The sequence below is a fragment of the Triticum aestivum genome, chromosome 1D, assembly GCF_018294505.1.
Source record: "Triticum aestivum cultivar Chinese Spring chromosome 1D, IWGSC CS RefSeq v2.1, whole genome shotgun sequence".
NCBI lineage: Eukaryota > Viridiplantae > Streptophyta > Magnoliopsida > Poales > Poaceae > Triticum > Triticum aestivum.
Window position 1 is genome coordinate 491,443,325 of NC_057796.1, and position 23,568 is coordinate 491,466,892.

At 43.0% G+C, this 23,568-nt stretch overlaps 1 long non-coding RNA gene across 1 annotated transcript; it reads left to right on the plus strand.

Annotated features, from left to right (window-relative positions):
• The first annotated feature begins 2,520 nt into the window (after nucleotides 1–2,520).
• LOC123183377 (uncharacterized) lies at nucleotides 2,521–6,181 on the plus strand. Its single transcript, XR_006492503.1, has 2 exons — nucleotides 2,521–4,151; nucleotides 5,867–6,181. It is a non-coding gene; the product is annotated as an uncharacterized lncRNA (long non-coding RNA).
• Nucleotides 6,182–23,568: the final 17,387 nt, after the last annotated feature.

Below are 23,568 nucleotides of genomic sequence, written 5' to 3' on the forward strand. Positions count from 1 at the left end.
GAAGGGGTGTTGGAGCCTTAGATTTTCAATACAGTCGCTTATGTAGCCTGCCATTAGATTTTCAATATAGTTAGATGATTTCAAAATTGGAGGTTTAACTTAAATTTTGTTGTTACTGCAGAAAATTGATGGCATCACTAAATTGACCATTGCAGACGATTTTGATAACTATGATAACCGCCCTTCAGAAAAAGCAAACATGATAATTTACCATGTTATACCCCGAATTTATGAAAGTATAGGTTCATCATCAAATTATGGCACCACAATAAAATAACACACCATAACAATATAATAGTGTGCTTTGCCCTAAAAAGTCCCTTAGCTAACATGGTAATATTCAATCAGGTGAAGACAAAAAGTGCACCTAAACCTATATGTTAATGCTTTCTTTAAGTGGTGAAGCACAGGAGAAAATAACACTTTAGTTTTCTAGATAATAAAACATCAGGCAAACCAACCAAATTGATCGAAGGCATGAGGATCACTTGCAAGTTGAGTCTTTGATTGACAAAATTAACCTCTGTTATGAAATTATCTGCATGGAACAGCATAAACTGGGAAATTACAGCAGAGGAGCAAGCTAGAAAAGGTGAATTTGCAAACCTGTAGCTGGGGAAAGGCGCTCAACAATGTTTCCAATGTCTGTAGATGGTATTCGTCTGGAAAGACTTGGACTATGCAGTACATCAGGTAGAACTGTGCAAGATCGCCCTACAATTAACTACCTGCCAAAATATTCCAGCTTCAGTTTTCAGTCCATCATAGATAGAAAACTGTGTGGAATGAGTGTTCACTAACACATTCAGGCAAAAAATCCTAATGATACTACCATGCCAACCCAATATTATTAGTATCAGGTACAAAAGTAAAAAAATGTCACATAACACAATGAAGATTAGGAGCTATCTAAATGGATCTGGATCTAAATGAAGTGTATATGTTTCTAAGATTAACTGCTCAAAAGTGAATTCTACTCACATGCCGCAAGAGACCTGAGCGGAAACAAGACTAGCCAGTCAAAAATTGTAGCCGAGGCCGCAGTGCGCGCCTAATCCCAGCACCAGCCGGCCCGCCACAGGCGCAGACGAGGGAGCACCACATCACCCAAAGGGCAATGGCTCGCCGGTGTCGGGACTTGCTGGCGCGGAGGCGGCGTTACAGAAGCAGAGCGAGGTGGAAGGCAGCCAGGCGCGGGAGAGAATGGAGAGGCCAGCGGTGGCTGTCGGGAGGCTCTCCGGGACGGCAGCAAGGTGGCGGCGCTGACGTGTGAAGCGGCGGGCGGCGCACACGCGGGGTCATCCAGGAGGAGGCGCTCTGCAGAGATCTGGTAGGAGAGCGAGCGGCGTTGTGGTGGTCTTGCCACTAAGCGATGACAGGAGGACGGCGAGCTGAGGTAGAGGAGAGCAAGTCGGCCACGTGCAGGTGCCTCCCAGGCGGATCGGGGACACAGTGCGAGGAGCGAGTGACCAGAAGCGTGCCACCGCTGTTCTTCATCCACAAGGAGAACAGAGCAATGGAAGAGGCTGGCATTTTTTATATTTTTTTTTTGCGAAAAGAGGCTGGCTTTGGGGTGTGCCGGCTACTTAGTGGGCTTAAAGAAAGATGGGTCGGGGCTGGCTCTTGAGTGTATTTCTTTTTTTTCCCCTATTTTATGGTTACTCAAACAAAACAGTTTCATTTTCAGCAAATAGAGATTTTTGGCCGGGATTTAACAGAGGTTCAAATATTTTTAAGTTTTTACAAGCTTCCATGAAAACAGAGTTGGAATTATTACATATTAATATTCTCATCATCTCAAGTCGTTATTAAATCTTATTATTCTCATTTTTTTTAGAAATATTCACATCTTTTTCTGAGAGTGTGTGTGTCATGTATACCAAGTCCTTATGTCTGGTCCAAGGCAAAACAGTGCAAAAAAATTAAAAATGAAATTGTTAGTCATAAAATTACAAAAAAAAGTCCCTAAAAAATTACAAAAAGTATTAGTGTTATTCTAAACAATTAAAAATACAATTGAAAGACCATTCCAGGCACCACTGCTTTGTCATCAGATGAAACGTGCGGAGCTGAAATACATCATGGTGAACAATGTTAGGGAGGGTTTTTACTGAAAAGTGATACTCAAGGATATATGTTTACCGTCGTTCGTCAAAATTGAAATAAATGTTGCGGAATGACACAAGGACACGAGCTCTACTAATTTAGTCGCCCGTTGCAACGCACGGGCATTTATACTCTGTATCAACTCAGTACAGATGTACGCTACTTCATCTCAACATTGAGTTACATAATCCTCAACTAAACTTTGTCATTCAATTAGATGGACACGTCTAAAATTTGTACATGTATTATTGCCCGTGGCAACGCACGGGCATTTTACTAGTAGAAGTTAAAAATAAAAGGAGGACGCGCCAGAAATTTCGAGCGCGCGCGTGGACATGCGAAATTTTAAGTCGCCGACGCGGCCCGTGGCAAATTTTTGGAGCCAGCCTATTTAACCCACGATCCATCCCCATCTAACCCTAATCCCCATTCTCTCCTCCGTTCCCTCAGCCGCCACAACTGCCCACTCCTGATTCCGGCGATTCTGGCAGCTATCGCCGGCGCGGTGCACGCCGCCTCTACCGCTCGCCGAAATCCCACACCCGTGCTAGGGTTTCGGCCTCTCTCATCGCCTTCGTTATTGGCGCATGTCCGACGGCCTCTGGCGGCTCTTCTCCACCGTCTTTAGCGCCCCCACGTGCGCCCTCGCCTTCTGATGTTCCACCTCGAGCAGGGCGGCGCGGAGGATCTCCTCCCGCAGGATCCACAGACGTGGCGCACCCTGCAGCCGCCTGTCCGGGAGGAGGGCGGACACTGTGTCCTTGTCCTGCTCGATGACGGTCGCGGCGAACGTCGGTGCTGCTCCTCATTCTCGACCTTCAAGGAGGAGCACTGGTACAGCAGAAGCACGCCCTTCCCCTGAACAATCGCCATGGCGTCAGGTAAGGTTGTGCTGCCGTGCCTATATTGCGTGGAGTAAACAATTTGATGGGACAGATTGCTTGTGCTAGATGTGGTTAGTCTGTAGTGGTCATCTTGTTTTTAATTTTGGGGACACATTGCTGCTTGTGCTGTCAAATATGCAATTTAATCTTTTACCAGAAGCGGGCTGCCTGCTTCGCTGCGCCGCTCTTTTTCCAGGTTAACAATCCGTTTGTTTAGTTGTTCGTGGGTCTGTTGCGCCTTTTTGCTGGGTGTTGGGCGTTGCCCTGCTAGATGCATATAATATTTGCATCTATACACACCTGTGTTGAGCATTGGTAATCATGATTTTCAGTATCCCTGAATTACAAGCTCAGGCAAGAGCATACCAATTCTGGTGTTGTCACTACAAAATATGTACAGCAAAGGGCGAAACAATAATCAAATACTGTGAGCGTGTTCAATCTATATTATCATATACAAATCATTCTTTCTTAAAAAATCTATATTGTTAGAAGAGTGTTCAAAGATTTACTTATTCAAATAACTCTATCGATTGTATAAATAAGGGATCAAACTGTCAAATAGAATGGATCCTGAAGAAATGCTAATGCCAATTATATTTAGAGAAAAACTTACCAATTAATTGGCAATAAAATCATAGCTGCAGCCTGCAGTACGGAGTTGTTGATATTTATCCGAGGTTACAGCTGTAGCCTACACAATCTTAATACACACATAGGAGAAGAGAACTTGAAGGTGGGAATTCTGAACCATATATAGTTGTAGCTGGATATAAAGATAAAAAATAACATATATGATATAGACACAGGACCTGTTCTACAACCAGCACTCAGCAATTACAAGTAACACAAACATGCACAAGACTTCGCTGAATAATTTGAAGCACTGGAGATAACATACGAAGCAACAAAATGATGCCTTTTGGTTACTTGGTGTACTTGGCTGTACTATTTATTAGGGTTGATTTCTGTCCTACTAATGACTACTGCCTTCTCCACCCATCCAATGGTGTACATGACGTCCTCCTCCTTGACGCGGCTGTCCCCAACGAGCTCTCTCCTCCGGAGGAGGTGAAGCAGCTTGTCCAGCACCCCCTTGGCCTCCTATCCTGCACCACATGAACGAGCTCACCGACGGTTGCGTTCTGCCCTCCTAGCGTGGTGAGCTTATCCCATCTCCCCCCTTTACGCCCAAATCTGGATGATACCTGCAATCTAAATACGAATCATGTTTTTGTTCAGTTTAGTGGTGGATTCAATTGCTTAGATGAACATGTGAGCTTGGTTAGTTGCTGATGCTTTTGTGGATCTGGTTCTCTTGCACTGTTACACATAATTTAATCAGTGCAAGCTAATGCTAATCCATAGTATGATATAGCTAAAAAAAATCTAAGATGCACCGGTCTTCATGTTGCTTTGGTACAGATCTTTTGGGAGTTAATTTGGTAACTTCAACCTGTTAGATATAAATTCAGCTGTGACTCTGTATCTTGCCAGAATCGACTTGTTTTGCAGATGCGTGTATGTAGTACTTGAGAAAGAACCTAATTATTTACCTGAAACACTGTCTAATTATTAACTGGAAATAACTATAAATTTGGATGTCATAAATAGTATTTTCTTATTGAAAATGGAAAAAATGTACTATGTGATAAGTAGGCTAGAACTAAAAAATTGCTAGTCGTTGTGTATTGCATATATCTTTTTGCTTGGATGCCAAAAATTATCTTCTTTGTGGCTTGATTAACTTCCTTTTTCTGTTCAATCCATTTTGAATGAGATTACTACCAATAACAGATAGTATGGAGGGGGAAACAATGTTTTACTGTAATTACATTGTCTTCACTTAGAGTTATCTTTTAATGTCACCAGCAACTGTTTCTATGTTACCTCACAGATTCACTCAATAGAAGACACTTGAAATATTGTGCAAATAACTAGCTAGCATTGTGAAGTGTGCATTATTTAGTTGAGATATGACATATCATCCTAATTGTGTAGTTCCTAGAATTCATGTGTCACTGTATTGAATCCCTAGATGATCTCCTTGGACTAACATGCCAAAGTTAATCTTAGATATGGTGAACTATAAATTTATAATGATCAAAACTGTTTGTATTAATGTTAATTAATGAGTGTACCAAGCATTTGATGGTTTGGGAACGAAGTATGAATATTGAATGTTATACAATCAGAATGTGTTATACTAACTTTTTATGCCTTTTTAGCTAAATATGTAAGGGCAGGTAATGTCCGTAATATATTGAAGTGTGATACTACATAATATTTGTTGTATCTATAGTTACTATTTTTATATGTGTAATAATACATACAAAAACTGACTTCTACTTGATCCAATCCTTTATGTCTTCTACACAATATCTGTTGTATCTGTAGTCGGACTATTTTTATCTATAGGAGTATCTTACAAATGTATTTTCATCTAGATTAATCGTAAGCCACATATGCCAGATCTTTTTCTTGTGGAATATCATATCAGATAGGACACATATTCCATCAAGACATAATCATCATGGAATTGTTTCATTCTTTTTTACCTTTTGAGAAACAATGGCTAGGAATTTTCATTAATGCGCATTATTCAGCTGGGCTGCATTTCTTATCAAGTTTACTGTAGTGATTTTTTTAAAATAAGCAAAACGGAGTTTACTTCCAACTCTATTGATCTATGTATGCTCATCATTTCTTTTCGTTGCCACCAGTTGTTTCTTCTCACACCTTTGTTAATTTGTTGCACTACTTTGCATCCTGGGAGTGAAAAAATATAGAACTTGATAATGTGTAGTAAGCTACTTGTAGTTTAACCTACTGGCTGTAATTTTTTATAACGCAACATATTTTTCATCATGTGGCAGATATTGGTTATGGCAGCATTTTCAACAAGAAAGACATGCGTTTTGACAACTTTGGCATGGACGGGTGGATCTGCTGCTTGGAAGACCCCTAGTTGGTGTGTGGCCGCCTGATAAGAGTGGCCATCGCTTGGTGGGCGTGGTGCTGGTTGTAGAGTAGGATAGTGTTCTTCGTGACATGCTTGTAAAATTAAGGTTTTTTGGGTCTTTTTTTCCGCTCCTGTACAAGTGTATTTTTGGATCTGTTGTTGTAATTTTCTTTTTCTAATGACATGAGCATATACTTTCTGTCAAATTCTTATTGGCGTAAATTTTCCATGGAAAATGAGAGATGCGTGAATTTTAGTGGGCCTTGAAATTATTGGCTTAAATTATAATTGGGTCGATTGCTATATGGGCCGCCACTCTTGGACAGGGCTGAAATTTATGAAATTTAGTGGGCCAAAACTTAGATGGGCTGATTACTACATAGGCTGCCATGTCAGATCCATGTCAGATGGTGATGTGGCATAGAAGTTAACGCCGTTATGAGCACCATAGTCATGACGGTCAAGATCCGTCATGGTCGGTGACGTTATGGAGTGTACGGTGGTCAAATTATGACGCGATATACATGATGGATTTTAAATCCGTCACACATACCTTTGCATGACAATTTTACATAGGTCTGTGACGGACTGAAACTGTCATGTATTAACAGGATTCTTGTAGTTGATGATGTGTATTGGAAATGGTTCCAAGATTGATATGATCATCATCGCACACTCCCTATACTTTCGGGATTAGTGTTAAACCTAAAATAAATGTTATTTAGTGTTTGCGTTGAGCATGAATATGATTCGATCATGTTTATTGCAATACGGTTATTCATGTAAGTTAGAGAATAATTGTTGTTCTGTTTACATGAATAAAACCTTCTATGGTCATACACCCAATGAAAATGGTTTGTTAGATCTCGATCGTGGTGATATACATTTTCATAATATTGAAGCCAAAAGATGCAAAGTAAATAATGATAGTGCAACTTATTTGTGGCACTGCCGTTTAGGTCATATTGGTGTAAAGCGCATGAAGAAAATCCATGCTGATGGGCTTTTGGAATCACTTGATTATGAATCAGTTGATGCTTGCGAACCATGCCTCATGGGCAAGATGACTAAGACTCCGTTCTCCGGAATAATGGAGCGAGCAACAGATTTGTTGGAAATCATACATACTGATGTATGTGGTCCGATGAATATTGAGGCTCGTGGCAGGTATCGTTATTTTCTGACCTTCACAGATGATTTAAGCAGATATGGGTATATCTACTTAATGAAACATAAGTCTGAGACATTTGAAACGTTCAAAGAATTTCAGAGTGAAGTGGAAAATCATTGTAACAAGAAAATAAAGTTTCTACGATCTGATCGTGGAGGAGAATATTTGAGTTACGAGTTTGGTCTTCATTTGAAACAATGGGGAATAGTTTCGCAACTCATGCCACCCGGAACACCACAGCGTAATGGTGTGTTCGAACATTGTAACCGTACTTTATTAGATATGGTGCAATCTATGATGTCTCTTACCGATTTACCACTATCGTTTTGGGGTTATGCATTAGAGACAGCTGCATTCACGTTAAATAGGGCACCATCTAAATCCGTTGAGACGACGCCTTATGAACTATGGTTTGGCAAGAAACCAAAGTTGTCGTTTCTTAAAGTTTGGGGTTGCGATGCTTATGTGAAAAAGCTTCAACCTGATAAGCTCGAACTCAAATCGGAGAAATGTGTCTTCATAGGATACCCAAAGGAGACTGTTGGGTACACCTTCTATCATAGATCCGAAGGCAAGACTTTTGTTGCTAAATTTGGATCCTTTCTAGAGAAGGAGTTTCTCTCGAAAGAAGTGAGTGGGAGGAAAGTAGAACTTGATGAGGTAACTGTACCTGCTCCCTAATTGGAAAGTAGTTCATCATAAAAATCTGTTCCTGTGACTCCTACACCAATTAGTGAGGAAGATAATGATGATGATCATGTAACTTCAGATCAAGTTACTACCGAACCTCGTAGGTCAACCAGAGTGAGATCCGCACCAGAGTGGTACGGTAATCCTGTTCTGGAGGTCATGTTACTTGACCATGACGAACCTACGAACTATGAGGAAGCGATGATGAGCCCAGATTCCGCGAAATGGCTTGAGGCCATGAAATCTGAGATGGGATCCATGTATGAGAACAAAGTATGGACTTTGATTGACTTGCCCAATGATCGGCGAGCCTTGTGCCTTGGCCCTATTGCAGAAAAAATTGTGGACCACGCCCAAACTACTTTCCTAAAGGGAAGATTTATCCTGGAAGGGGTTCTTTGCCTTAACGAAGTTATCCATGAGCTCAAAAAGAAAAAAATACCGGCCGTTATCCTTAAGCTCGACTTCGAAAAATCCTATGATAGGGTGAGCTAGTCATTCCCACGGGAAGTGTTACATCGCAAAGGCTTCGAATCGGGTTTCATTAGTCATATTTGTCAGTTGGTTGAAGGAGGGCTGACGGCCATTATGATCAATGGGGAGGTAGGAGGTTTCTTCCGTAACCACAGAGGACTACGTCAGGGTGACTATATATCCCCGCTGCTCTTCAACATGGTGGTTGATTCCCTTTAGGATATGTTACACAAGGCGAAAACGGCTGGGCACCTGAGAGGGGTGGTGCCTCATCTCCTTCCTGGTGGGATCTCTCATCTCCAATACGCGGACGACATGGTCCTTTTATTCCAGCCAAACCTGCAGAGCATAACCACCATCAAAATCATCCTCTTATGCTTTGAAGCTATGTCCGGACTTAAAATCAATTTGGCTAAAATCAATGTTTACACATTGGGCCTAGAGGAAGACGAAAGTGCCAACATGGCTAACCTCTTAAACTGTAAGCTGCAGCATTACCTTTCTTGCAGCATTACCTTTCTCATACCTAGGCCTTCCCTGTGCGCGGCTAGGGAAAGGAGGAAAGGAAGAAAAGGGAGTCTGTGGTAGGGGCGGTTGGCGGCACGGGAGAAGCGGTCGACCGGTATGATGGCTATAGCGGCGGCCTTGGCGATGTGCATACGCGTCTGCGAGAGGTGGAGATAGTTTTTTTTACCTAGTGGAGATAGGTTTTGATGGGACGTATAAAAAAGTTTGGGGGTCAAGTTTTTTCGTATGGGTGGCAGGCGAACGAAGCGAAACGGGAGGAGGCGAATGAAGCGTGGGAGCGGCTGGAAATGGGGTGTTAGTTTTTCGTCGCGAGAGAAAAACTTAATGGCATCAGGCTATAGCTACCTCAAAAGAATACCTCAAATATGGCTCAATTGCACCCAAAATTTGGAATTTAAACTCAATGCTTAAAGGTACAACAAAATAAATAAAAAGATGACATACACTACTAATGGTACCTGATAAAAAAGAGTACCAAATCAATGGCTTGCTTCATCAGGCTCTTCCATAACAGGCGGTGGTCCCATTTCTGCATATGGTTCATTTTCTAGAGTTGCGTCGGTCCTCTCAGCCCCTTGATTCCCTCGAGTTAAAACACCGGTGTGGACACTTACGTTGCAGCGACGGATGAAAAATATCTCTTCATCTCTTATTTCTACAAAATAAAATGAAATTGATATTAGCAACGGCAATATCAACATTCATTTTCAAATACAATTGCTAGCACACTACCACTGTCCTATCTTTCCATTACCAATTCTGCAGCCGGCACACCAGTTCGGCAGTTCCTGTAGTGGGGCTAGCTTGGGCAGACGGCGTGGCGGACCAGGGGAGGCCGGAGCAGAGCTGGCGTGCAGAGCGAGCAGAGCCAGCGAGCGGGCGCCAGGCGGAGCAGGCAAGCGACGGAGGGGCCGGGGCGGTGGGAAGTCACCGGCAGGTGGCGGGCGGCGGCTACGCACTGGAACTCGCGAGCAGCTCCTGCCCCGCATGCGTGTGCCTCGCTGGCTTGCTAGGTCTGGGTGCGAGTTTTTTTGAGATTTTTTTTGAGAAATAGGTCTGGGTGCGAGTGCGATGGTGGAGGCTGGCTTGGGCCCTGCCTGTGTGTTGGTCTAAGCCCCGGGCCCATTCAAAAATGTAGCTGGGTTACAACCAAAAAAATAGCCACGCCCTGGGCCTGGGCCCTGGGGGCCCGGGGCCCAGATCCGCCCCAGGTCTGAATCAAAATCAAGAAATCAAATTTAGATGGGGAAAAAGAACAGAAGAGGCGCATTGTGAGGTGTTTTGGCCAAACCTACATGGCCGTCGTGTGTCACGCGTCGTCAGCCTCCGTACAGCACCAGCGGCTTCCACGCTGCTCGCCGGCATCCGCCTGTTGGGGAACGTAGTAATTTTAAAAAAATTCCTACGAACACGCAAGATCATGGTGATGCATAGCAACGAGAGGGAAGAGTGTTGTCCACGTACCCTCGTAGACCGATAGCGGAAGCGTTAACACAACGCGGTTGATGTAGTCGTACGTCTTCACGATCCGACCGATCAAGTACCGAACGTACGACACCTCCGAGTTCAGCACACGTTCAGCTCGATGACGTCCCTCGAACTCCGATCCAGCCGAGTGTTGAGGGAGAGTTTCGTCAGTACGACGGCGTGGTGACGATGATGATGTTCTACCGACGCAGGGCTTCGCCTAAGCTCCGCTACGATATTATCGAGGTGTAATATGGTGGAGGGGGGCACCGCACACGGATAAAAGATCTCAAGGATCAATTGTTGTGTCTATGGGGTGCCCCCCTGCCCCCGTATATAAAGGATGGAGGAGGGGAGGCCGGCCAGCCCCTGGGGCGCGCCAGAAGGGTGGAGTCCTACTAGGACTCCCTAGTCCTAGTAGGATTCCTCCTCCCACATGAAATAGGAAAAGGGGAAGGGAAAAGGAGAAGAAAAGAAGGGGGCGCCCCCCTTCCCTAGTCCAATTCGGACCAGACCATGGGGAGGGGCGCAGCCACCTTTTGAGGCCTTTCTCTCCTTTCCCGTATGGCCCATTAAGGCCCAATACGAATTCCCGTAACTCTCCGGTACTCCGAAAAATACACGAATCACTCGGAACCTTTTCGAAGTCCGAATATAGTCGTCCAATATATCGATCTTTACGTCTTGACCATTTCGAGACTCTTCGTCATGTCCCCGATCTCATCCGGGACTCCGAACTACCTTCGGTACATCAAAACACATAAACTCATAATATAACCGTCATCGAACTTTAAGCGTGCGGACCCTACGGGTTCGAGAACAATGTAGACATGACCGAGACACGTCTCCGGTGAATAACCAATAGCGGAACCTGGATGCTCATATTGGCTCCCACATATTCTACGAAGATCTTTATCGGTCAGACCGCATAACAACATACATTGTTCCCTTTCTCATCGGTATGTTACTTGCCCGAGATTCGATCGTCGGTATCTCGATACCTAGTTCAATATCGTTACCGGCAAGTCTCTTTACTCGTTCCGTAATACATCATCCCGCAACTAACTCATTAGTTGCCATGCTTGCAAGGCTTAAGTGATGTGCATTACCGAGAGGGCCCAGAGATACCTCTCCGACAATCGGAGTGACAAATCCTAATCTCGAAATACGCCAACCCAACAAGTACCTTTGAAGACACCTGTAGAGCACCTTTATAATCACCCATTTACGTTGTGACGTTTGGTAGCACACAAAGTGTTCCTCCGGTAAACGGGAGTTGCATAATCTCATAGTCATAGGAACATGTATAAGTCATGAAGAAAGCAATAGCAACATACTAAACGATCGAGTGCTAAGCTAACGGAATGGGTCAAGTCAATCACGTCATTCTCCTAATGAGGTGATCAATCTAGGAATGTGGGTGCGTCTTCTGTTGCCGTTAGCAATTTCGTGGAATAAACTCGTGTTCGAATCCCCTTTGATGATGCTGAGGAATCTACCCCTTTGGTTCAAGTAAATTTCATGGTGCAGTATTTTTAGGCTAACTTATTTGTTCTTGTAGAAACTAGAAAGATATGGCTAGAGGATATATGTAAATGTAAGTTTGTTGCATGTACATTTCACTTTCAGTTATATGTAGGTTTCTAGCATGTATTTATTCGAGCTGAACACGCCTGATGTTTTTGGGGGTTCATTAGTAAAATAGTGTGAGTGGAAATGTGTAATAAAGTTTGGTTACTGTACATAGTTGCAAGTGTTGAAAATGATTATTATGTTTATAATAATTGGATATTGAATTAATTAATGCATGGAAACGGATAGTTGATCAAGCAAGGAACAAAAGAAGTAGCGAGGGCATATGCGCCGACACACAAAATGGTGGAAATTCACAATGTTGTCCAGATCAGTGTTTGAACCATTAGAGTATATATCCTTGTTGGGGAACGTAGTAATTTCAAAAAAATTCCTACGCACACGCAAGATCACGGTGATGCATAGCAACGAGAGGGGAGAGTGTGTCTACGTACCCTCGTAGACCGAAAGCGGAAGCATTAGCACAACGTGGTTGATGTAGTCGTACGTCTTTACGATCCGACCGATCAAGTACCGAACGCACGGCACCTCCGAGTTCAGCACACGTTCAACTCGATGATGTCCCTCGAACTCCGATCCAGCCGAGCTTTGAGGGAGAGTTCCTCAGCACGACGGCGTGGTGACGATGATGATGTTCTACCGACGCAGGGCTTCGCCTAAGCACCGCTACGATATGACCGAGGTGGATTATGGTGAAGGGGGCCACCGCACACGGCTAAGAGATCCAAGGGATCAATTGTTGTGTCTCCAAGGGGTGCCCCCCTCCCTGTATATAAAGGAGTGGAGGAGGGGGAGGGCTGGCCCTCTCTATGGCGCGCCCTTGGAGGAGTCCTACTCCCACCGGGAGTAGGATTCCTCCCCTTCCAAGTAGTAGGAGTAGGAGTCAAGGAAAGGGGAAAGAGAAGAGAAGGAAGGAGGGGGCGCAGCCCCTCCCCCTAGTCCAATTCGGACTAGGCCTTGGGGGGGGGGGCGCAGCCTCTCCTCCCTCTTTCCCCTAAAGCCCAATAAGGCCCATATACTCCCCGGCGAATTCCCGTAACTTTCCGGTACTCCGAAAAATACCCGAATCATTCGGAACCTTTCCGATGTCCGAATATATTCGTCCAATATATCGATCTTTACGTCTTGACCATTTCGAGACTCCTCGTCATGTCCCCGATCTCATCCGGGACTCCGAACTACCTTCGGTACATCAAAACACATAAACTCATAATATAACCGTCATCGAACTTTAAGCGTGCGGACCCTACGGGTTCGAGAACAATGTAGACATGACCGAGACACGTCTCCGGTCAGTAACCAATAGCGAAACCTGGATGCTCATATTGGCTCCCACATATTCTACGAAGATCTTTATCAGTCAAACCGCATAACAACATACGTTGTTACCTTTGTCATCGGTATGTTACTTACCCAAGATTCGATCGTCGGTATCTCAATAACTAGTTCAATCTCGTTACCGGCAAGTCTCTTTACTCATTCCGTAATACATCATCCTGCAACTAACTCATTAGTTGCAATGCTTGCAAGGCTTATAGTGATGTGCATTACCGAGTGGGCCCAGAGATACCTCTCCGACAATCGGAGTGACAAATCCTAATCTCGAAATACGCCAACCCAACAAGTACCTTCGGAGACACCTGTTGAGCACCTTTATAATCACCCCGTTACGTTGTGACGTTTGGTAGCACATAAAGTGTTCCTCCGGTAAACGGGAGTTGCATAATCTCATAGTCATAGGAACATGTATAAGTCATGAAGAAAGCAATAGCAACAAACTAAACGATCAAGTGCTAAGCTAACGGAATGGGTCAAGTCAATCACATCATTCTTCTAATGATGTGATCCCGTTAATCAAATGACAACTCATGTCTATGGTTAGGAAACATAACCATCTTTAATTAACGAGCTAGTCAAGTAGAGGCATACTAGTGACACTCTGTTTGTCTATGTATTCACACATGTATTATGTTTCCGGTTAATACAATTCTAGCATAAATAATAAACATTTATCATGATATAAGGAAATAAATAATAACTTTATTATTGCCTCTAGGGCATATTTCCTTCAATCTCCCACTTGCACTAGAGTCAATAATCTAGTTGACATCGCCATGTGATTTAACATCAATAGTTCACATCACCATGTGATTAACACCCATAGTTCACATCGTCATGTGACCATCACCCAAAGGGTTTACTAGAGTCAGTAATCTAGTTCACATCGCTATGTGATTAACATCCAAAGAGTACTAAGGTGTGATCATGTTTTGCTTGTGAGATAATTTTAGTCAATGGGTCTGTCACATTCAGATCCGTAAGTATTTTGCAAATTTCTATGTCTACAATGCTCTGCATGGAGCTACTCTAGCTAATTGCTCCCACTTTCAATATGTATCTAGACCGAGACTTAGAGTCATCTAGATTAGTGTCAAAACTTGCATCGATGTAACCCTTTACGACGAACCTTTTGTCACTTCCATAATAGAGAAACATATCCTTATTCACTAAGGATAATTTTGACCGTTGTCCAGTGATCTACTCCTAGATCACTATTGTACTCCCTTGCCAAAATCAGTGTAGGGTATACAATAGATCTGGTACACAACATGGCATACTTTATAGAACCTATGGCCGAGGCATAGGGAATGACTTTCATTCTTTTTCTATCTTCTGTCATGGGGGGGGGGCTTTGAGTCTTACTCAATTTCACACCTTGTAACACAGGCAAGAAACTTTTTCTTTGACTGTTCCATTTTGAACTACTTCAAAATCTTGTTAAGGTATGTACTCATTGAAAAAACTTATCAAGCGTCTTGATCTATCTCTATAGATCTTGATGCTCAATATGTAAGCAGCTTCACCGAGGTCTTTCTTTGAAAAACTCCTTTCAAACACTCCTTTATGCTTTGCAGAATAATTCTACATTATTTCCGATCAACAATATGTCATTCACATATACTTATCAGAAATGCTGTAGTGCTCCCACTCACTTTCTTGTAAATACAGGCTTCACCGCAAGTCTGTATAAAACTATATGCTTTGATCAACTTATCAAAACGTATATTCCAACTCCGAGATGCTTGCACCAGTCCATAGATGGATCGCTGGAGCTTGCATATTTTGTTAGCACCTTTAGGATTGACAAAACCTTCTGGTTGCATCATATACAACTCTTCTTTAATAAATCCATTAAGGAATATAGTTTTGTTTATCCATTTGCCAGATTTCATAAAATGCGGCAATCGCTAACATGATTCGGACAGACTTAAGCATAGATACGAGTGAGAAAATCTCATCGTATTCAACACTTTGAACTTTGTCAAAAACCTTTTTCCGACAAGTCTAGCTTTGTAGATAGTAATACTACTATCAGCGTCCGTCTTCCTCATGAAGATCCATTTATTTTTATGGCTCGCCGATCATTGGGCAAGTCAATCAAAGTCCATACTTTGTTCTCATACATGGATCCCATCTCAGATTTCATGGCCTTAAGCCATTTTGCGGAATCTGGGCTCATCATCGCTTCTTCATAGTTCGTAGGTTCGTCATGGTCAAGTAACATGACCTCCAGAACTGAATTACCGTACCACTCTAGTGCGGATCTCACTCTGGTTGACCTACGAGGTTCGGTAGTAAATTGATCCGAAGCTTCATGATCATCATCATTAACTTCCTCACTAATTGGTATAGGCGTCACAGAAACTGGTTTCTGTGATGAACTACTTTCCAATAAGGGAGCAGGTACAATTACCTCATCAAGTTCTACTTTCCTCCCACTCACTTCTTTCGAGAGAAACTCCTTCTCTAGAAAGGATCCATACTTAGCAACGAATGTCTTGCCTTCGGATCTGTGATAGAAGATGTACCCAACTGTCTCCTTTGGGTATCCTATGAAGACACATTTCTCCGATTTGGGTTTGAGCTTATCAGGATGAAACTTTTTCACATAAGCATCGCAACCCCACATTTTAAGAAACGACAACTTTGGTTTCTTGCCAAACCACAGTTCATAAGATGTCGTCTCAACGGATTTAGATGGTACCCTATTTAACGTGAATGCAGCTGTCTCTAATGCATAACCCCAAAACGATAGTGGTAGATCGGTAAGAGACATCATATATTGCACCATATCTAATAAAGTACGGTTAGGATGTTCGGACACACCATTACACTGTGGTGTTCCAGGTGGCGTGAGTAGTGAAACAATTTCACATTGATTTTACTGAAGGCCAAACTCGTAACTCAAATACTCTTCTCCATGATCAGATCGTAGAAACTTTATTTTCTTGTTACGATTATTTTCCACTTCACTCTGAAATTATATGAACTGTTCAAATGTTTCAGACTTCTATTTCATTAAGTAGATATACCCATATCTGCTCAAATCATCTGTGAAGGTCAGAAAATAATGATACCCGCTACGAGCCTCAACACTCATCGGATCGCATACATCAGTATGTATGATTTCCAACAAATCTGTTGCTCTCTCCATAATTCCGGAGAACGGCGTTTTTAGTCGTCTTGCCCATGAGGCATGGTTCGCAAGCATCAAGTGATTCCAAAATCCCATCAGTATGGAGTTTCTTCATGCGCTTTACACCAATATGACCTAAACGGTAGTGCCACAAATAAGTTGCACTATCATTATTAACTTTACATCTTTTGGCTTCATTATTATGAATATGTGTATCACTACGATCGAGATCCAACAAACCATTTTATTGGATGTATGACCATAGAAGGTTTTATTCATGTAAACAGAACAACAATTATTCTCTAATTTAAATGAATAACCGTATTTTAACAAATATGATCAAATCATATTCATGCTCAACGCAAACACCAAATAACACTTATTTAGTTTCAACACTAATCCCGAAAGTATAGGGAGTGTGCGATGATGATCATATCAATCTTGGAACTACTTCCAACACACATCATCACCTCGCCTTTTACTAGTCTCTGTTTATTCTGCCACTCCTGTTTCGAGTTACTACTCTTAGCAACTGAACCAGTATCAAATACCGAGGGGTTGCTATAAACACTAGTAAAGTACACATCAATAACATGTATATCCAATATACCTTTGTTCACTTTGCCATCCTTCTTATCCACCAAATAGTTGGGGTAGTTCCGCTTCCAGTGACCAGTCCCTTTGCAGTAGAAGCACTTAGTCTCAGGCTTAGGACCAGACTTAGGCTTCTTCACTTGAGCAGCAACTTGCTTGCCGTTCTTCTTGAAGTTCCCCTTCTTCCCTTTGCCCTTTTCTTGAAACTAGTGGTCTCGTCAACCATCAACACTTGATGTTTTTCTTGATTTCTACCTTCGTCGATTTCAGCATCACGAAGAGCTCGGGAATTACTTTCGTCATCCCTTGCATACTATAGTTCATCACGAAGTTCTACTAACTTGGTGATGGTGACTAGAGAATTCTGTCAATCACTATTTTATCTGGAAGATTAACTCCCACTTGATTCAAGCGATTGTAGTACCCAGACAATCTGAGCACATGCTCACTGCTTGAGCTATTCTCCTCCATCTTTTAGCTATAGAACTTGTTGGAGACTTCATATCTCTCAACTCGGGTATTTTCTTGAAATACTAACTTCAACTCCTGGAACATCTCATATGGTCCATGACGTTCAAAACGTCTTTGAAGTCCCGATTCTAAGCCGTTTAAGCATGGTGCACTAAACTATCAAGTAGTCATCATATTGAGCTAGCCAAACGTTCATAACGTCTGCATCTGCTCCTGTAATAGGTCTGTCACCTAGCGGTGCATCAAGGACATAATCCTTCTGTGCAGCAATGAGGATAATCCTCAGATGACGGATCCAATCCGCATCATTGCTACTAACATCTTTCAACATAATTTTTCTCTAGGAACATATCAAAATAAACATAGGGATGCAACAACGCGAGCTATTGATCTACAACATAATTTGCAAAATACTATCAGGACTAAGTTCATGATAAATTTAAGTTCAATTAATCATATTACTTAAGAACTCCCACTTAGATAGACATCCCTCTAATCCTCTAAGTGATCACGTGATCCATATCAACTAAACCATGTCCGATCATCACGTGAGATGGAGTAGTTTCAACGGTGAACATCACTATGTTGATCATATCCACTATATGATTCACGCTCGACCTTTCGATCTCCGTGTTCCGAGGCTATATCTGCATATGCTAGGCTCGTCAAGTTTAACCTGAGTATTCCGCGTGTGCAACTGTTTTGCACCCGTTGTATTTGAACGTAGAGCCTATCACACCCGATCATCACGTGGTGTCTCAGCACGAAGAACTTTCGCAACGGTGCATACTCAGGGAGAACACTTTTATCTTGAAATTTAGTGAGAGATCATCTTATAATGCTACCGTCAATCAAAGCAAGATAAGATGCATAAAAGATAAACATCACATGCAATCAATATAAGTGATATGATATGGCCATCATCATCTTGTGCTTGTGATCTCCATCTCCGAAGCACCGTCATGATCACCATCGTCACCGGCGCGACACCTTGATCTCCATCGTAGCATCGTTGTCGTCTCGCCAACTATTGCTTTTACGACTATCGCTACCGCTTAGTGATAAAGTAAAACAATTACATGGCGATTGCATTTCATACAATAAAGCGACAACCATATGGCTCCTGCCAGTTGCCGATAACTCGGTTACAAAACATGATCATCTCATACAATAAAATATAGCATCATGTCTTGACCATATCACATCACAACATGCCCTGCAAAAACAAGTTAGACGTCCTCTACTTTGTTGTTGCAAGTTTTACGTGGCTGCTACGGGCTTAGCAAGAACCGTTCTTACCTACGCATCAAAACCACAACGATAGTTTGTCAAGTTGGTGCTGTTTTAACCTTCGCAAGGACCGGGCGTAGCCACACTCGGTTCAACTAAAGTGAGAGAGACAGACACCCGCCAGTCACCTTTAAGCAACGAGTGCTCGCAACGGTGAAACCGGTCTTGCGTAAGCGTACGCGTAATGTTGGTCCGGGCCGCTTCATCTCACAATACCGTTGAACCAAAGTATGACATGCTGGTAAGCAGTATGACTTATATCGCCCACAACTCACTTGTGTTCTACTCGTGCATAACATCAACGCATAAAACCAGGCTCTGATACCACTGTTGGGGAACGTAGTAATTTCAAAAAATTTCCTACGAACACGCAAGATCATGGTGATGCATAGCAACGAGAGGGAAGAGTGTTGTCCACGTACCCTCGTAGACCGATAGCGGAAGCGTTAACACAACGCGGTTGATGTAGTCGTACGTCTTCACGATCCTACCGATCAAGTACCGAACGTACGACACCTCCGAGTTCAGCACACGTTCAGCTCGATGACGTCCCTCGAATTCCGATCCAGCCGAGTGTTGAGGGAGAGTTTCGTCAGCACGACGACGTGGTGACGATGATGATGTTCTACCGACGCAGGGCTTCGCCTAAGCTCCGCTACGATATTATCGAGGTGTAATATGGTGGAGGGGGGCACCGCACACGCCTAAAAGATCTCAAGGATCAATTGTTGTGTCTATGGGGTGCCCCCCTGCCCCCGTATATAAAGGATGGAGGAGGGGAGGCCGGCCAGCCCCTGGGGCGCGCCAGAAGGGTGGAGTCCTACTAGGACTCCCTAGTCCTAGTAGGATTCCTCCTCCCACATGGAATAGGAAAAGGGGAAGGGAAAAGGAGAAGAAAAGAAGTGGGCGCCCCCCTTCCCTAGTCCAATTCGGACCAGACCATGGGGAGGGGCGCAGCCACCTTTTGAGGCCTTTCTCTCCTTTCCCGTATGGCCCATTAAGGCCCAATACGAATTCCCGTAACTCTCCGGTACTCCGAAAAATACACGAATCACTCGGAACCTTTCCGAAGTTCGAATATAGTCGTCCAATATATTGATCTTTACGTCTCGGCCATTTCGAGACTCCTCGTCATGTCCCCGATCTCATCCGGGACTCCGAACTCCTTCGGTACATCAAAATACATAAACTCATAATATAACCGTCATCGTAACGTTAAGCGTGCGGACCCTACGGGTTCGAGAACTATGTAGACATGACCGAGACACTCTCCGGTCAATAACCAATAGCGGAACCTGGATGCTCATATTGGTTCCCACATATTCTACGAAGATCTTTATCGGTCAGACCGCATAACAACATACGTTGTTCCCTTTGTCATCGGTATGTTACTTGCCCGAGATTCGATCGTCGGTATCTCGATACCTAGTTCAATCTCGTTACCGGCAAGTCTCTTTACTCGTTCCGTAATACATCATCCCGCAACTAACTCATTAGTTGCCAATGCTTGCAAGGCTTATAGTGATGTGCATTACCGAGAGGGCCCAGAGATACCTCTCCGACAATCGGAGTGACAAATCCTAATCTCGAAATACGCCAACCCAACAAGTACCTTTGGAGACACCTGTAGAGCACCTTTATAATCACCCATTTACGTTGTGACGTTTGGTAGCACACAAAGTGTTCCTCCGGTAAACGGGAGTTGCATAATCTCATAGTCATAGGAACATGTATAAGTCATGAAGAAAGCAATAGTAACATACTAAACGATCGAGTGCTAAGCTAACGGAATGGGTCAAGTCAATCACGTCATTCTCCTAATGAGGTGATCAATCTAGGAATGTGGGTGCGTCTTCTGTTGCCGTTAGCAATTTCGTGGAATAAACTCGTGTTCGAATCCCCTTTGATGATGCTGAGGAATCTACCCCTTTGGTTCAAGTAAATTTCATGGTGCAGTATTTTTAGGCTAACTTATTTGTTCTTGTAGAAACTAGAAAGATATGGCTAGAGGATATATGTAAATGTAAGTTTGTTGCATGTACTAAACGATCGAGTGCTAAGCTAACGGAATGGGTCAAGTTAATCACGTCATTCTCCTAATGAGGTGATCCCATTAATCAAATGACAAGTCATGTCTATGGCTAGGAAACACAACCATCTTTGGTCAACGAGCTAGTCAAGTAGAGGCATACTAGTGACACTCTGTTTGTCTATGTATTCACACATGTATTATGTTTCCGGTTAATACAATTCTAGCATGAATAATAAATATTTATCATGATATAAGGAAATAGATAATAACTTTATTATTGCCTCTAGGGCATATTTCCTTCACCGCCATCGTTGGAGACAGTGGTGGCTAGGGTTTGTGAGGGAGTTGCTTCAGGCGACCGTGTAGGAGATCAAGGCGATGTACCCCATCTAAGGGGAGGATGAAAGGGATGACAGGGGATAGGGGAAGATGGGGGTGGAGAGGAGAGGAGACGCTGCAGATGGGATGGAGCCACTGATGATCGAATCAAACCGCGGCCATGGGAGGTGCGTCGATGACGGCCCGTGGAGGATGGCGGCGATGGACGACGGCGGGGCGGCGATGGATCGGCCGGTGGAGGCGGTGAACGAAGGAAAAAGGAGGTTGAGCGCTGGATAGCGGGCCTGGCGTCCGAAAAAGCAATGCAGAGAACGAGCTCCACATAGCTCTTTATTTTTTTAAGCAAAAATACTATTTCCACATATTGAAAAAATCTGAAAAATATTATATACATACATGTGTATTAGTATTATACGCGTATAAAATTTCATGAACATATCTGTTCTCATGTAGTGTATACAAATAAGATAAATACACAGATTAAAATTGGCTTTATATTTGTTTTTTTAGGCCAGATATTTCTCTTTTTTATGTAGCATGCAAATAATTGAATTACATGATGAAACTTTTTACCTACTTGACGAACATGCATATGTATTTGTATTAAAAAATTGATATTTTCAGAAACTTTTAAGTATTAAATATTTTTTGGCAAAACTGGCTCAATGGAGCCCGGCCTCTGCAACGCCGCACTCGCCTGGCGTCCAGGTATTCCATGGCTTCGGGCCTTCAGCGGTAAATACCGGGAGCCCCTATAAAAAAATCAGAAAAAGATATCTCCAGGTTTCAAACACACAACCTTCCAGTTCAGGTACGAGTCCACTAGCCACTAGACCTATCATGCAGGTGGTGATTACTAACAGCGGCAACGGCGTAATAAATAATGTCGCCGTGCTATTCTATTTCATAGATTTTTTTGGAAAAAAATCGTGACATTGAAATAGTTCATGGATTTTGAAAATTGTTCTTCATTTTGGAAGAAAATTACACAAACCTGGAAAAAGTTCACTGGTTTTCAAAAAAGGTTCATCAAATTTGAAAAAACTTTTGTTGGTTTTGAAAAACGTTCATCAAAATTGAAAAAAAGTTAATGGATTTTCATTTAATGTTCATCAAACTTAAAAATAGTTCATCGAATTTGAAAACCGTTCATCGAAATTGAAAAAAAGTTCATAAACTTTCAAGAAAAGTTAATCGGATTTGGAAAAAAATTCATCGGATTTGAAAAAAGTTCATCGAATTTGAAAAAAGTTCATCGAATTTGAAAAAAGTTCATCGGATTTTTAAAAATTTCATCGAATTTGAAAAAAATTCGTCGATTTTTAAGAAAAAAGTTCACAAATTTGAAGCAAAAACATCAAACTAGGAAGAACAAAAAAAAGGAAAAACAAAAAACGAAAAGGAAAAAAGGAAAAAAAATAAAAAGGAAAAGAGGAAAGAATAGATAAGAAATAGAGGAAAAAGATGGTAGTTCACAGATCAGCAAGTTGCTCGACGGGGAGGTCGCTGGTTCGATCCTTTGCCGGGACACCTTTTTTTAGGAGGGAGCTCCTATGCAGCACTTGTCGAGGAAGATCTCCATGCCGCCGGACCAGACGCCGTGTCCAGCAAGTCGTCCAGCCACGAGCAACAGGGCTTCCGGTTCCGGAGCGTGCTCTCGATCGGGCTGAAAATAATCGGTTGGTTGGTTAAGCATCTCTCTAAGCAACCACATAATGTTTGGTTGGTTAAGCATCTCACCATTGTGTTTTTAATACCGAAAGCTTACACATCATTTCGTTGATAGAAAAAGTAACGAGTACAAGATGTGGTACAAACACATGACACGGATGCAAGAGGCGTGAATATGGTGCCTAGAGCAGAGAGTCATGGGATGCTAGGCCTAAATAAAGAAAACCACAGCTAAACTCGTCATCATGATAAGTAGCCTAGACCAACAACAAGATGACCAACATCATGAAAAACACAGCTAAATCCAGACCCGGGTACGCCGTGAGCAAACAAGACAGTGCCTTCACGAAGAAGAATGAACCTCTCCCGGTTTTTTCCCATATCCGATCATAAAGCAAGTTTTGATCGTCCGAGATCGCGAGCTTCTTGTTAGAGTAGTCATTATGGTATACGACTTCTAGTCCAAGTCAGTTTTGTACCCCTACCCCAAGTCGGTTTGTACCCTCTTATATACTCTTGTATGCCGCACCAAATCATCAATAAGCAACAGTTTTATTCAGCTTTCATGGTATCAGATACCGGTCCCAGGGTTTAGGGCATGGCTCCGCCAACGCCACCGCCGCCGCCGCCGCCCGGCTACTTCGAGCGCCGGGCCGCACTCATCGCCAAGGCTGCCAACGCCGCGGCCGCTTCTCTCTCGGCCCTCACCATAGCTCCAAAAAACTACCCTGCACCGATCCTCGCCGCACCAATATCTCTTGCTGACACAATCTCCGACGTCAGCCCCTACATCCCCATAGTTCGTGATCTCGCCGCCCA